We start from the raw sequence: 13,559 nt of genomic DNA on the forward strand, positions 1-13,559 counted from the left end.
TTTTGTGCCCTGTCTCCTGCGGAGCCGCTATTCCCCATGGTCCTTTCAGGAACCCCAGCATCCACTAGGACGATAGAGAAACCATGTGCACTGCAGGGGAGGCAGATATAACATGTGCAGAAAGAGTTAGATTTGGGAGATTTATTTTGTTTCTGTGCAGGGTAAATACTGGCTGCTTTATTTTTACACTGCAAATTAGATTGCAGATTGAACACACCACACCCAAATCTAACTCTCTCTGCACATGTTATATCTGCCTCCCCTGCAGTGCACATGGTTTTGCCCAATTGCTAACAAAAATCCTGCTGCGATCAACTTGGAATTACCGCCTAAGTGCATGTGAAATCCATAATTACATTTATCTACACATCATTTGCGTATTAAAGTGCACAGGCAGGGTGAAACGATGGGCGATTTGTGAATTTATTCGGACGACCCTAAGATAGTTGTCCACTTATATGTTCTGTATTGTCTGTATTTTTATCCTTGATTTAAATAATATTTGAACAATTACTAATAAATGCTATTTAACAGCCATAAACTACAAATATGGTTGGTGAGTGCCCCACCAAGAGAGAGTACTTTCCCTTCTCCTTCATATCCTAGTAACATAACAGTAATGTCAATGCCGGGGGCTTTGCACGCCCGACTGGAGCAATACTTGAATTCCCCCATAGGGAGTGAGAAGCAGTGTTAGCATTTCATTTAAAAAAAAAAAAAAAAAAAAAAAATAATATATATATATATATATATATATATATATATATATATATATATATATATACACACACACACACATATACACACATACATACACACACACACACACACACACACAATATATACACATAAATACATACATACACACACAGATGTGCCCACTTAGATCTTTGCTTTTTTACAAATTTGGCACAACATGCAAAACACGGCTAAGCTGTTTTTCACGAGTAGCGAGTGGATGAATTTAAAAACTTATGTTTGCCATAATAGAATATGTACAGATGTAGCCACCATTATCTTGACCGATTCTCCGCCTAGACGGACGTTTAGTCACGCTAAGGCGATAGCTGAGCTTAATCACAGGCAGGCGCGTTGAGGCGATTCTAGATACTCAGCATGCATTACACATCTCCACCACTGGGTGGCTAATGCTCCACTAATCCAGTACTTTAATCGTACAGTATAGCGGCGGATTGATCTACAGCTCTGGCAATTGGTCAGTGACGACTGTAATGTTAATACTGTAGGCGTAACGGGAGGCGGTGGAAAAAGATTGTGACCTATGGAGACGCAACTAATTGTGTAAAAGGAAGAATGTACAGTACAATGTATAAACACCGTGCTTTTAAAATACATGTACAGTACATGAGCGTCTGAGTTCCCTAAGGCATAATGGGAATGGTGGGCTAGCGGGAGGCGGTGAAAAATACCGTGCTTTACAAATGCGTGCGTCCGAGTCCCCTAAGGCATAAACCAACACCAATGGGGAGGGGGCCGAGCGCTGTTTGCTGTACTTTTACACATGAATTTGGGAATCTCTCATCAGGCGTCGTGGGCTAGCAATGAAGGCTCCCACCTCCCACGCTGGGGGTCCAGGGTTCGAGACCTGATGTGCCTTCTTTTTTTTTTAATTGTAATATACTGTATTATTTTATTTTCATTGTAAGACAGTCAATGGAAGGGTGCACACAAGTTACATATAAATCAGAGTACATCTGCAGGAGCGATTCTTTACGCTAAACGCAACTACACAGCGGCAATGAGTAGAAATAAGTGTATTCCGACGCAACTAATTGAGCAAAACAGTACTGTAGATCTTCGGCGTTTGTGTATTGCACAGGACCTGAATTACCTCCCTGTCTACTGCATGATCTGTGCAGGCTCCCAGGGGGGGAAGGGCGATGGGGGTAGGGGGGAAGACGATGGAAAATACTGTGCCTTTGAAATGCAATTATATGAGCGTCCAAGTCCCCTACGGCATAAACCAACATCAATGGGAAGGAAGTGACAACCTTTTTTTTTTTTTTTTTTTAATGTGTTCCCGTGACATTCACGTTAATATTTTTTTTTCTCTCTAATACATCCAATGGAAGGATGCACACAAGTTTCACATAAATCAGAGTAGATCTGCAACATATTAAAGAAGCAAATGAAGAAAAATCACAAGGCATGGCTAAATCTCTGAGTCTATGGCATGCAAAACTGCCATGCATGGCGGGATATAGCAAAGATGTATGTGGACACATCTGTGTATGTGTGTAATATATATATATATATATATATATATATATATATATATATATATATATATATATATATATAATCCCTCTATTGCTTGATAAGCAAATGGCACGTCACTCCAGGGTTACTGAAAAAAGGATTTAATGATCCATGATAAAATCCATAGTCATACAATGATTAAGTGTGCAGCATGGCAGTATCAACAGCTCGTTTCAAGACCTGTTTCACATGAGCAGCGGCAATAAATCCTGATGACGGGACTAGGTCTTGAAACGAGCGGTTGATACTGCCATGCTGCACACTTAATCATTGTATGACTATGGAATTTATCATGGATCATTAAATCCTTTTTTCAGTAACCCTGGAGTGACGTGCCATTTGCTTATCAAGCAATAGAGGGATTATACTAAAATTGCACGGGCACCCAGGTTACTGTTGTCAGTTACATTAGGAGTGCCGGATGAATTATAGATACATATATATATATATATATATATATATATATATATATATATATATATATATTTATTGTGACAAGAACACTGGGATAGTGTTTGAGGGCAGGTATGTTTGTCCCAGGTTTTTGTCTTACATGTATTAGGAAAATGAAAACTTCTAGGAATATGTTTTGTTAGAACCTTTTCAGTTTGTTGGAAAAGCTGGGTAAGGGCCCTGAAAGAGAGATGGGGCAAGTTCCAGACATTGGGCCCAGTTCGGGTCTTTGGCCTCACAGAAGGCTAATCAGGCTTTCAGCTGTGTAAGAGTGTTATAGAGCCGGTGGCCTGATTAGGGTGTGCAGACTGCCTGGGAAGGCTGCAGGATCTCTGTGAGAGAAACACGCTTCCTGATACAAGTGAGCCATACAGTGTACTGGAGAACTCTGTGTTTTTTTGTTTAGTGATAGTTAGGAACATCTTGTGTTTAGTTAGTGCTGGACAGGCAAGGTATTTTCTTTTGCGGTTTGTTTTATTTTCTGTATAATAAAACTGGCTGGGGCCAGTTGTACCGGAAACTGTACTTGTGTGGTTCCTCAGCTGCTGCAGGCTGCCATTTATCCCAGGAAACGGCACCTTGTACCCTTACAGTGTTACAACTTGGTGGAGAACGCGAGCACTCCGTTCTGCGCATAAGTGAAAGCAGCAGCTTTGTGAGGCCTGCAGAAAACGGTGGTTTATGCAGATACAGCCCAGTGTGAAGTTACTGAGACTCGCCCTGAGGATTTGATATATGTCCTGATTGAAAGCAGCTACAAAGCCGCCTGAAAAGTCTGTCGACATGGAGGAACTGCTCAAAGCCTTGCTGCAAGCTACAGCGGCTCAGCAGGAGGCCAACAGACAGCAGCAGGTGGCAATGGAGGAAAATTGGAGACAACAGCGAGAGGCCTTAACAGAAGTGATGCAGAGCCTTGCAGCCCGGATTGGAGATATGGCCGTCAGTGCTCCGACCAGCTCTAGTTCTATACGGGCCAGTCACTTCCTGCAGAAAATGACAGAGGTTGATGTGGAGGCCTACCTGACCACGTTTGAAAGGACTGCCGAGCGCGAGAACTGGCCGAAAGCACAGTGGGCCAGTCTGCTGGCACCTTTTCTGTCAGGTGAGCCCCAAAAAGCGTACTTTGATTTAAGCCCTGCTGAGGCTCGGGACTATGATTAACTAAAGACTGAGATCCTGACCCGCCTGGGAGTCACGCTGTCAGTACGAGCACAACGGGTGCACCGCTGGGTGTACGCCATGGAAAAGCCTCCTCGCTCCCAGATGCACGACCTTATTCAGCTAACAATAAATGGTTACAGCCAGAGACATTAACAGGTCCCCAGATGGTTGAAAGAGTCGTCATGGACCGCTACTTGAGATCTTTGCCCATGGTCCTGCGCAAGTGGGTGAGCCATGGGAACACGGGTACTGCTGACCAATTAGTGGACATGGTAGAGAGGTATTTGGCAGCAGAGGAACTACTGATGACCACCCAGCAACCCATAGATCCTCGACAGCGCCCTTCAGTAAAGACTGGTAAGACTGTTCCGTGGGAAAACGTTGCTGGGCGGTTAAGAGAACGCAAGGCTAGAGAGACTGTAAATACTGGCCCTGGAGACAGGCCAATGGGGCTAGAACGGTCTATACTGCCCAAACGGGTTGATAATCGTGTGATTAAATGTTTTAGGTGTGGTATGCCAGGTCATGTTATTGCCAATTGCCCAGTCACGCAAGAACCCATGCAATGTGATGCTGCCTTTGAATGTCGCAGAATGTCTTTCTTTGCTACGTTAGCCGGTACTGTGGTACCTTCACCTGAGCTGGAAAAACGAATGTGTGATGTGTTCTTAGAGGGTAACCGGGTAGAGGCCTTCCTAGATTCAGGAAGTTTAGTTACCCTCGTGAAAGCTGGGTTAGTGAACCCCTTAAAGGTCCAGCAAATACCTATTGGGGTAACTTGCATACATGGGGATACCCAACATTATGTCACTGCTGAAGTGAATATAGAAACTTGTTGTGGGTCAGCAATTGTTAAAGTAGGACTGGTCCCCACCTTGGTGCATGAGGCCATAATAGGGATGGATTTTCCTCATTTTTGGAAACTGTGGGAATCACGGTTATCAACAGATGTGAGAAGTAAAGAGCCAGTTGATAATACCGGTGATTTTATGGATGTACGTGTGTCTTCGGAACTTTCTGACCCTTTGCCTTTTGCTAGTTTGGCTGGGGAAGTGAAAGATGGGGAGTCCAGTGAGGACCCTCTTGCTGGGAACAGAGACATAGTAGTTAGAACTGAAAGCGTGCCTGACCTGGAGGTAAAGTAGTATCTGTTTGCGTCTGAACAGTTAAAGGATCCTACCTTAATAAAGGCTAGAGAGAATGTTAAGGTTGTTAATGGGGAACCTGTGGTACCAGGTGACAGGGTTACGTATCCCCACATGGCCATCTGTAATGAGCTCTTGTACCACATTGTCAAAAGGGGTGAGGATGTGGTGGAACAGCTGGTAGTTCCCCAGCCTTATCGGAGAACGGTACTAGATTTAGCTCATAGTCACGTTACCGCAGGACATTTAGGGGCAGAAAAAAACACTGAAAGAGTTTTACAAAGATTATTTTGGCCAGGGGTTTATAAAGAAGTGTCTGAATATTGTTCTTCCTGTCCTTAATGCCAGTATCATGCCCCTAGACCCCATTTCAGGAGCCCACTAGTTCCCATGCATATTATAGAGGTCCCGTTTGACAGAATAGCCATGGATCTCGTGGGGCCCTTGTTAAAGTCTGCTCGGGGCCATCAGTATAGCCTGGAAATTATGGACTATGCCACTCGATATCCTGAGGCTGTCCCTTTACGCACTATCACAACCAAGGCGATAGCTAGGGAGCTGGTGCAGGTTTTTAGTAGAGTGGGAATACCAAAAGAAATTTTGACTGACCAAGGTACTCCATTTATGTCAAGGATCATGAAAGAATTGTGCAAATTATTTAAGGTCACTCACCTCAGAACGTCCATCTACCATCCCCAAACTGACGGGTTGGTGGAAAGGTTTAATAAAACATTAAAAAGTATGTTATAAAAGGTTGTTGAGAGAGATGGGAAAAACTGGGATTGTTTGTTGCCCTACTTGTTAATGGCCATCAGAGAAGTTCCTCAGTCCTCTACGGGGTTTTCTCCCTTTGATTTGTTGTATTGTAGACACCCCAGAGGGCTGTTGGACATTGCCAAAGAGACGTGGGAAGGATAGCCCACTCCTTATAGAAGCGTTATTGAATATGTAACACAAATGCAGGATAGGATTGCAGCCGTGGTACCTGTTGTCAGAGAGCACATGGAACAGGCCCAAAGTGCTCAACAGAGGGTCTATAACCGGAATGCCAAGATACGGGAATTTGCTCCTGGAGATAGAGTTCTTGTTTTAGTACCCACTGTGGAAAGCAAATTCCTAGCTAAATGGCAGGGTCCATTTGAGATTAGTGAAAAAGTGAATGAGGTTAATTACAAAGTATACCAGCCGGGAAAGAGAAAACCCGAACAAATCTACCATGTTAACTTAATCAAACCCTGGAAAGATAGGTTGTCTCTGTCAGCGGAGCCTTGCCCTTCGGTGTCTTTACCTCGGTTGCTTCCCGCAGTGAAGGTGTCAGAGACATTATCAGCTGATCAGAACAATCAGGTTAAAGAATTTCTCATCCAAAATAGGGAGATATTTTCAGAGCTGCCTGGCCGAACGACCATAATAAAACATGACATTGTCACAGAACCAGGGGTCAGGGTTCATTTAAAGCCATATAGGATTCCTGAAGCTCAGCGAGAAGCCGTTTCTAAAGAAGTTAAAACCATGTTAGAACTTGGAGTCATAGAGGAGTCTAACAGTGAGTGGTCCAGTCCCATAGTGCTCATCCCGAAGCCCGACTGTAGCATACGCTTCTGTAATGACTTTCGTAAGTTAAATGAGGTGTCCAAGTTTGACGCGTACCCCATGCCCCGTGTGGATAAGCTTATAGAAAGGCTGGGAACAGCCAGGTTTCTCACCACGTTGGACCTGACCAAAGGATACTGGCAAATACCTTTATCTGATAGCGCAAAAGAAAAAACAGCCTTTTCGGTTCCGGAGGGGCTGTACCAGTATAAGATGTTACCCTTTGGGTTGCAGGGGGCTCCAGCAACCTTTCAACGGGCGATGGATAAAATTTTGAGGCCCCATAGAAAATATGCAGCTGCCTATTTGGTTGATGTGGTAATTCACAGTACAGACTGGGGGTCCCATTTGGTTAAAGTACAAGCAGTACTGGACTCAGAGGCAGGGTTAACTGCTAACCCAAAGAAGTGCTGCCTCGCAATGGAGGAGGTCAAATACTTGGGCTTCACCATAGGCAGAGGTCTGATTAGGCCCCAATTGAATAAAATTGATGCTATACAAAACTGGCCTTGTCCAATGAATAAAAAACAGGTAAGGGCTTTTTTTGGGAATAACTGGGTACTATAGACGGTTTATTCCCAATTTTGCGACCACAGCGGTGCCGTGGTCAGACCTTACCAAAGGGAAGCAGTCAAATATGGTGAAATGGAACCCTGATGCAGAAGCGTTCCAAGCGTTAAAAGTGGCTTTGTGTTCACAACCGGTGCTGTTAACACCAGATTTTTCAAAAGAATTTGTGGTACAGACAGATGCTTCAGAGGTAGGGATAGGCGCTGTGCTGTCCTAAACCAGAGATGGGGACGAACACCCTATCATTTATTTGAGTAGGAAACTCAATGAGCATGAAAAAAGGTATGCCAATGTGGAAAAGGAGGCTTTGGCCATTAAGTGGGCACTAGATACCTTGAGATATTACCTCTTGGGTAGACAATTCAGACTAGTGACGGATCATGCCCCTTTAAAATGGATGTATGTAAATAGAGGCAAGAATGCTCGTGTAACTAGATGGTTTCTAGCGTTGCAGGATTTTAAGTTTACTGTCGAACATAGACCGGGTACACAATTGGCCAACGCAGATGCATTGTCCCGCATCTTCTGTTTGGGGGCTACAAGTGTTCTGGCCCCTAGGTCGAAACAGGGGAGGGGGATATGTGACAAGAACACTGGGATAGTGTTTGAGGGCAGGTATGTTTGTCCCAGGTTCTTGTCTTAGATGTATTAGGAAAATGAAAACTTCTAGAAATATGTTTTGTTTTGTTAGAACCTTTTCAGTTTGTTGGAAAAGCTGGGTAAGGGCCTTGAAAGAAAGATGGGGCAAGTTCCAGACATTGGGCCCAGTTCGGGTCTTTGGCCTCACAGAAGGCTAATCAGGCTTTCAGCTGTGTAAGAGTGCTATAGAGCTGCTGGCCTGATTAGGGTGTGCAGACTGCCTGGGAAGGCTGCAGGATCTCTGTGAGAGAAACACGCTTCCTGATACAAGTGAGCTATACAGTGTACTGGAGAACTCTGTGTTTTTTTGTTTAGTGATAGTTAGGAACATCTTGTGTTTAGTTAGTGCCGGACAGGCAAGGTATTTTCTTTTGCCGTTTGTTTTATTTTCTGTATAATAAAACTGGCTGGGGCCAGGTGTACCGGAAACTGGACTTGTGTGGTTCCTTAGCTGCTGCAGGCTGCCATTTATCCCAGGAAACGGCACCTTGTACCCTTACAGTGTTAGAGATAGAGATAGAGATATATATATATATATATATATATATATATATATCTCTATCTCTCTGTCTCTCCAAAGGGCCTTATTGGGGGACGGTGTGTATATACATACATACACACCGTCCCCCAATAAGGCCCTTTGGAGAGACAGAGAGAGAGTACGCCAGCACACACCCAGCGCCACTGGAATAAAATCCCAGTCAGTACAGCGCTTTTATAAAAATATACTCACTGCGCCAAATAACTGTGTGTGTGTGTGTGTGTGTGTGTGTGTGTGTGTGTGTGTGTGTGTGTATGTATATATATATATATATATATATATATACATAGAGAGAGAGAGAGAGAGAGAGAGAGAGAGAGAGATAGGTGTGTGTATGTTTGTGGTTGTTCTGCTGAGAGCTTTTGGTAAAAACCAGATAAGGATTCCTGGGGTATGGATGTGAAAGAGAAGGGAAGGCTCCATCCACAAGGCCCAATTTGGGTCTTCAGTCTGAGAGTAGGCTGATTAGGTGCCTGCACCTGTAAGAGGATGGTATAAGCTGTGTCAGGGATTGGCTCATGGTCTCACTATCTGGGAAAACAGGCAGCAGGCCTGTTATGGGACACTATAATTTACTGACTGCAAGTACTGTGCATATGCCTGTTTGTGGTAGATGTATTAGATCCTACCACCCTTAGGGGTATAGTCAATTAGGGTCAAAAACTGCCGTCTGTTGAAAAGACGGCAGTTTTCGACTTTTTAAGGTCGAATCGTGATTCGACCTATTCAATCCCAAGCATTTTTATTCGACAAGTCGGGGAATTCGACTTGTCGAATAGTACATGAACCGGCGGTATAGCTGCCAATTCACGTTCTTTTGAGGGAAACGGGGCCAAATTCGACAGGATTTGGCCCCGTTTCCGACCATCTCAGTCCGACATAAAAAAATGTCGGACTAAGATGTGGGACCTTAGAGGAGGAGAGTGGGGAGAGCCGCAGGGAGACGGGGGACATCCGCAGCCATACAGGGGAGAGCAGCACTACAGCAGGATGTATCACAGCCGCGTCGCTCACGGCAGCATCCACCCGGCTCCAGCAAGTGAGGTCACGCTTGCTGGAGCCGGGTGGACACTGCCATGAGGTCGGGCGGCTACGAGACATCCTTCTGCAGCGCTACTGTAACGCTGCTCTCCTCCGTCTGCCCGCGGCTCCCCCCACTCTCCTCCTCTGGGTCCCTCACCTCAATTCGACTTTTTAAAAGTCTAATTGAGATGAGATTGAATAGGGGTTGTCGGATCCATTCCGAAAAATGCATGTCGGAATGGATCAGACCCTAATTGAATATACCCCTTAGAGAGGGAATCTACAGGTGAAACTCAGAAAATTAGAATATCGTGCCAAAGTTAATTTATTTCAGTAAGTCAACTTAAAAAGGTGAAACTAATATTATATAGACTCATTACATGCAAAGTGAGAGATATTTCCAGCCTTTATTTGTTATAATTTTGATTGTGGCTTACAGCTTAAGAAAACCGAAAATCCAAAAACTCAGAAAATTAGAATATTGTGAAAAGGTTCAATATTGTAGGCTCAAAGTGTCACACCCTAATCAGCTAATTAATCCAAACCACCTGCAAAGGGTTCCTGAGCCTTTAAATGGTCTCTCGGTCTGGTTAAGTAACAATTCCCAATCATGGGGAGGACTGCTGACCTGACAGTTGTGCAGAAAACCATAAATTGACACGCTCCACATGGAGGGAAAGCCTCAAAAGGAAATTGCAAAAGAGGTTGGATGTACTCAAAGTGCTGTACCAAAGCACATTAATAGAAAGTTAAGTGGAAGGGAAAAAAGTGTGGAAGAAAAAAAAGGGTGCACAAGCAGCAGGGATGAACGCAGCCTGGAGAGGATTGTCAGGAAAGGCCATTCAAAAAAGTGTGGGGGAGCTTCACAAGGAGTGGGCTGAGGCTGGAGTTAGTGCATCAAGAGCCACCACACACAGACAGATCTTGGACATGGGCTTCAAATGTCACATTCCTCTTGTCAAGCAGCTCCTGAACAACAAACAACGTCAGAAGCATCTTACCTGGGCTAAAGAAAAAATAGGATTGTAATTACCTACTGGTAAATCCTTTTCTCGTAGTCCGAAGAGGATGCTGGGGTCCACATAAGTACCATGGAGTACAGTCGGATCCCTTGGGAGCCATGGGCACTTTAAGAGTTTAATAGTGTGGGCTGGCTCCTCCCTCTATGCCCCCCTACCAGACTCAGTCTAGAAACTGTGCCCGAGGAGACGGACATACTTCGAGAGACGGAAATACACAGGTAGTGGCGAGATTCACACCAGCTCACACATAACAAGGCAAACCAAGCTAACCAGCATGAACAATTCAGCAACAGCTTAACAACAGTACTTAACCAAGTAACAAGGTAGTACCGAACCAAGTAACAATTGCAGGAGAACGAAGCACTGGGCGGGTACCCAGCATCCTCTATGGACTACGTTAAAAGGATTTACCGGTAGGCAATTAAAATCCTATTTTCTCTTATGTCCTAGAGGATGCTGGGATCCACATTAGTACCATAGCTCCCAGTACGGTAGGGAGAGCGCGTAAAGCTCCTGCAGAACCAATAGACCAAACTTTAGGTCCTCAGAGGCCAAAGTATCGAACCTGTAATACTCAGCAAACGTGTTCGACCCTAACCAAGTAGCCGCTCAGCAAAGCTGTAAAAGCAGAGACATCCCTGGCAGCCACCCAGGAAGAAGCCACCTTACGAGTAGAGTGGGCCTTAACAGATTTTGGACACAGCAATCCTGCCATAGAATATGCATGCTGGATAGTGACCTGATCCAGCGAGACATCGTCTGCTTAGAAGCAGGACACCCAATCTTGTTGGGATCATAAAGGACAAAAAGAGAGTCCGACTTTGTGACGAGAAGTTCTCTTCACATAAATCCTCAAAACCCCCACAACATCCAAGGACTTTGAGGTAATTAAGGAGTCAGTAGCCACTGGCACCACGATAGATTGGTTTATATGAAAAGCAGACACAACCTTTGGAAGAAACTGCTGACGCAGCCTGAGCTCAGCTCAACCTTCACGGAAAATCAAGTAGGGGCTTTTGCAGGACAAAGCCCCCAATTCAGACACGCGTCTAGCAGAGGCTAATGCCAACAGTGTGACTGCCTTCCAAGTGAGAAACATGACCTCAACCTCTGGTAAAGGCTCGAACCAATCCAATTGCAGGAACTGCAACACCACGATAAGATCCCAAGGTGCCGTAGCAGGCACAAAGGGAGGTTGGATGTGCAGAAACCCTTTAAAAAAAAAAAAAAAAAAGTCTGAACCTCAGGGAGCAAAGCCAATTGTTTCTGGAAGAAAATGGACAAGGCCAAAATCTGGACCCTTATGGAGCCCAAACGTAGGCCTACAAACACACCTGCTTGCAAGAAGAGGAGAAACCGCCTAAGTTGAAACTGCATGGATTCACACCAAGACACATATTTTTTCCAAATGCGATGGTAATGTTAGACGTTACTCCTTTCCTAGCCTGGATCAGGGCAGGAATAATCTTGTTCGGAATGCCCGTCTGAGCCAAGATCTGGCGTTCACCTCCATGCCGTCAAACATAGCCGTGGTAAGTCTTGATAAGCGAACGGCCCCTGCTGCAGAAGGTCCTCTCGAAGAGGAAGAGGCTTCAGGTCTTCCAGCAGCAAATCCAGAAGATCCGCGTACCAAGCTCTTCTTGAGCAGTCCAGAGCAATGAGGATCGCCTGAACTCTTGTTCTCTCTCCACAGGTTATTCCCAGGGTAACCATGGGATATGATTGAGCGACAGTGGATTGGCACCAAACGATAACAAGCTTTCAGTCCTCCCAGGATGGAATGTGCCCGTCTATATATCCCCGCCCACTAGCTCAGGCAAATCAGTTTTTTTGTTTAGTGCAGCAGGAGCCGGACCATGGTCACAGGGCTATTATTTCTTGGCAGCCCTAAGCTTTCTTATTTTATTTTTTTATAGTCTTACTATGTTTGAGTGATCTTTCCTAACAGTGTCTTATACGCATATTGGAAAGAGTCGCTCCAACAACTCTCCGCCGGGTCGCAACAACGCTTACCCACGGTACAAGTGCTGTCTCGACAGGCGTCTGTGTCGGATTTACTAGCAGGTCCAGCAGACGTCACCAGGCTGTGGCCGGAGCACGGGGAGAAGGTAAGGCATCGGTTCCACTTAGAAGGGGAATACAGACACAGCCGCACTGTATTGGGAGGAGACTACCAAACAGTAGCTGGTGCGCTGCCACCACGGGTGCTCCAGCACTAGGCCTTAGGGATCATAAGGCACCAGGAATAGTATGAGGCTGCGATCCCTAGGGTTGATGTCAGCGGTGGGGAACCAGATGCTCTCCTGGTCGCCCCTCCCCTCAGTTCATGACCAGTTTCCGTTGGTCTCCCGTCATGAACTGTTGCCTCACTTCCGTCTCAGACGTTACCACGAGGGGTCTCGATCGCAGCGTAGCCACAGCGTCTGTGTACACTAAGCACTACTGCGAGGAGACCTGGTAGCAGTACAGGCGTCTGTATGACCGGTGTGTCTGCATGCACAGTGCGTCTGTGTTCACTAAAAGTTCCCGGAGCGGCAGTGTACACTAGTAGCGTCTGGATCCACTCAGCGTTCGCTAACGTATTGATCGATCTTGGAAATGAGGCGAGTCTCCCTGTATCCCACTCTACTGAGTACGGGTTATACAGCACTAAAATTCTATCTACTTTGGTCAGTATGAATAGTTAAGTTTAGTGCCTATTGCATATGAGTCTGTGTACATTGCTGTGGTTTTCTTCGCATTGCGTCGGAATATGTTAAAATCTGTATAGAACAGAATTCATGGATATGTACTCCTACATACTTTAAAATGTGTTTCTAGTTGATATTATGCTCATATGACTAATATACAACATGTGACTGACTGACTGCTAGTGTGATTGTTGAATTTAATATATGTTTGTCAGTTGATCTTCTGATCCTCAATGCGGGTGCATGGGTAGGGTGAGATTGATATCACTTTAGAGAGATAAAGTGATTACAGTCACAAATTGTGTAGTACACTGTGAAAGTGCTGATTATTTATCATGTCTAAGAGCGGCAAAAGTGACGAGGGTACACTTACAGTAACACCAACATTGATATTGATAGGGCCTTATCACGGGGGCAGAATTCAGGGAAAAGGTTTGGGTTA

At 45.0% G+C, this 13,559-nt stretch overlaps 1 protein-coding gene across 2 annotated transcripts in view; it reads right to left on the reverse strand.

The window, feature by feature from the left end:
* Nucleotides 1-13,559, reverse strand: part of LOC134980825 (protein-L-isoaspartate(D-aspartate) O-methyltransferase-like) — a 337,346-nt gene that overhangs the window by 211,314 nt on the left and 112,473 nt on the right. The window lies entirely within an intron of this gene.

The sequence above is a fragment of the Pseudophryne corroboree genome, chromosome 12, assembly GCF_028390025.1.
Source record: "Pseudophryne corroboree isolate aPseCor3 chromosome 12, aPseCor3.hap2, whole genome shotgun sequence".
Taxonomy (NCBI): domain Eukaryota; kingdom Metazoa; phylum Chordata; class Amphibia; order Anura; family Myobatrachidae; genus Pseudophryne; species Pseudophryne corroboree.